The 3,403-nt window shown below is 36.2% G+C and overlaps 1 protein-coding gene across 1 annotated transcript in view; it reads left to right on the forward strand.

The window, feature by feature from the left end:
- Nucleotides 1-3,403, forward strand: part of LOC103603711 (protein FAM115C-like) — a gene marked incomplete at its 5' end in the record, with an annotated part of 25,256 nt that overhangs the window by 20,941 nt on the left and 912 nt on the right.

Below are 3,403 nucleotides of genomic sequence, written 5' to 3' on the forward strand. Positions count from 1 at the left end.
TCGTATGGTAGATCTATCTTCAGTTGTTTGAGGAACCTCCAAACCATTTTCCATAGGGGTTGCACCATTGTGCATTCCCACCAACAATGTAAGAGAGTTCCTTTTTCTCCGCAGCCATGCCAGCATTTATCTTTCGGTGTCTTTTGGATTTTTGCCATCCTAACTGGGGTGAGATGGTATCTCAGTGTGGTTTTGATTTGCATTTCCCGGATGCTGAGTGATGTTGAGCATTTTTTCATATGACTGTTGGCCTTTTGTATATCTTCTTTAGAGAAATGCCTGCTTAGCTCTTTTGCCCATTTTTTGATTGGGTTGCTTGTTTTTTTCTTGTAAAGTTGTTTGAGTTCTTTATATATTCTGGATATTAGTCCTTTGTCAGATATGTATTTTGCCAATATTTTCTCCCACTCAGTTGGTTGTCTTTTAACTCTGTTAATTGTTTCATTTGCTGTGCAGAAGCTCTTTAGTTTGATATAATCCCATTTGTTTATTTTTCCTTTGGTTGCCTGTGCTTTTGGGGTCTTTTTCATGAAGTTTGTGTCCAGACCTATTTCCTGAACTGTCTCTCCTACATTTTCTTTAAGAAGTTTTATTGTTTCAGGGTGTATATTTAATTCTTTAATTCATTTTGAGTTGACTTTAGTGTATAGTGAAAGGTATGGGTCTAGTTTCATTCTCCTGCATATGGATATCCAGTTCTCCCAGCACCATTTGCTAAAGAGGTAGTCTCTTCCCCAGTGAATAGGCTTGGTGCTTTGTCAAAGATCAGATAGCTGTAGGTGTGTGGGTTGATTTCTGGATTCTCTATTCTATTCCCCAGCACTTATCTTTCAGTGTCTTTTGGATTTTGGCCATCCTAACTGGGGTGAGATGGTATCTCAGTGTGGTTTTGATTTGCATTTCCCGGATGCTGAGTGATGTTGAGCATTTTTTCATATGACTGTTGGCCATTTGCATATCTTCTTTAGAGAAATGCTTACTTAGTTCTTTTGCCCATTTTTTGATTGGGTTGCTTGTTTTTTTCTTGTAAAGTTGTTTGAGTTCTTTATATATTCTGGATATTAGTCCTTTGTTGGATGTGTATTTTGCAAATATTTTCTCCCACTCTGTTGGTTGTCTTTTAGCTCTGTTAATTGTTTCTTTTGCTGTGCAGAAGCTTTTTAGTTTGTTATAGTCCCATTTGTTTATTTTTCCTTTGGTTGCCCGTGCTTTTGGGGACATATTCATGAAGTCTGTGCCCAGCCCTATTTGCTGAAGGGTTTCTCCTATGTTTTCTTTAATAAGTTTTATTGTTTCGGGGTGTATATTTAAATCCTTGATCCATTTTGAGTTGATTTTAGTATATGGTGAGAGGTATGGGTCTAGTTTCAATCTCCTGCATATGGATATCCAGTTATCCCAGCACCCTTTGCTGAAGAGGGAGTCCTGACCCCAGTGAATAGGCTTGGTGCCTTTGTCGAAGATCAAATGGCAGTGAGTGCGTGGGTTGATTTCTGGGTATTCTATTCTATTCCATTGATCAGTGTCTCTGTTTTTATACCAGTACCATGCTGTTTTGGTTATTATGGCTTTGTAGTATAGTTTAAAGTCAGGTAGAGTAATACCTTCAGCTTTATTTTTTTTTGCTCAGCGTTGCTTTGGCTATTCTTGGTCTTTTGTTATTCCAGATAAATGACTGTATAGTTCTTTCCATTTCTGAGAGAAATGTCATTGGAATTTTGATGGGGATTGCATTGAATTTGTATATTACTTTGGGTAGTATAGTCATTTTCACTATATTGATTCTTCCAATCCAGGAGCATGGGATGTCTTTCCATCTTTTTGTATCCTCTCTAATTTCTCTCAGGAGTGGTTTGTAGTTCTCGTTATAGAGATTTTTCACATCCTTAGTTAGTTCAGTTCCTAGGTATTTTATTTTTTTGGTGGCTATTGTGAATGGGCAGGCTTTCTTGATTTCTCTTTCTGCTTGTTCACTATTGGTGAATAGAAATGCTACTGATTTTTGTGTGTTGATTTTGTATCCTGCTACTGTGCTGAACTCATTTATCACTTCTAAGAGTTTTTTTGTAGATGATTTGGGCTGTTCGATATATAGGATCATATCGTCTGCAAACAGGGACAGTTTGACTTCATCTTTTCCAATCTGGATGCCCTTTATTTCCTTCTCTTTTCTGATTGCTCTGGCTAATACTTCCAATACTGTGTTGAATAGGAGTGGTGAGAGTGGGCATCCTTGTCTGGTTCCTGTTTTTAAAGGAAAAGCTTTTAGTTTTTCCCCATTCAGGATGATATTGGTGGTGGGTTTATTGTATATGGCTTTGATTATGCTGAGATATTTTCCGTCTATGCCTAATTTATAAAGGGTCTTTGTCATGAATGAGTGTTGGATTTTATCAAATGCTTTTTCGGCATCAATAGAGATGATCATATGGTCCTTGTGTTTGGTTTTATTAATATGGTGGATCACATTTATTGATTTGCGTATGTTGAACCAACCTTGCTTCCCTGGGATGAATCCCACTTGGTCGTGGTGAATGATCTTACATATGTGTTGTTGTATTCTGTTTGCTAATATTTTATTGAGGATTTTTGCATCTATATTCATCAAGGATATTGGCCTGTAGTTTTCTTTCTTGGTTATATCTTTACCTGGTTTTGGTATCAGGATGATGTTTGCTTCATGAAATGAGTTCGGGAGAATTGCCTCTGTTTCAATCTTTTGAAATAGTTTGTAAAGAATCAGTGACAATTCCTCTTTGAATGTCTGGTAAAATTCTGCTGTAAATCCATCTGGTCCTGGGATTTTCTTTGTTGGAAGCTTTCTGATAACAGCTTCAATCTCCTTTATTGTTATTGGTCTGTTCAGATTTTCTATGTCTTCATGGCTCAGTTTTGGGAACTTGTGTGTGGCCAGAAATTTATCCATTTCCTCCAGATTTTCAAACTTGTTGGCGTATAGATGTTTATAGTAGTCTCTAATGATTCCTAGTATTTCAGATGGATCAGTTGTAATATCACCTTTTTCATTTCTAATTTTTGTTATTTGAATCTTCTCTCTTCTTTTTTTTGTTATCCATGCTAATGGTTTGTCAATTTTATTTATCTTTTCAAAAAACCAACTTTTTGATTCGTTGATCTTTTGTATTGTTTTTTGGGTTTCAATTTCATTAAGTTCTGCTCTGATCTTGATGATTTCTTTCCAGCTGCTAACTTTAGGTTTGCACTGCTCTTGTTTTTCTAGATCTTTAAGGTGCAGTGTTAGGTTTTTCACTTGCCATCTTTCCATTCTTCTGAGGTAGGCATTTAATTCAATAAATTTCCCCCTTAATAATGCTTTCACAGTATCCCACAAGTTTTGGTATGATGTATCATTATTTTCATTAGTTTCAAAAAAATTATTGAT

Source organism: Galeopterus variegatus, unplaced genomic scaffold (assembly GCF_000696425.1).
Source record: "Galeopterus variegatus unplaced genomic scaffold, G_variegatus-3.0.2 Scaffold4761, whole genome shotgun sequence".
NCBI lineage: Eukaryota > Metazoa > Chordata > Mammalia > Dermoptera > Cynocephalidae > Galeopterus > Galeopterus variegatus.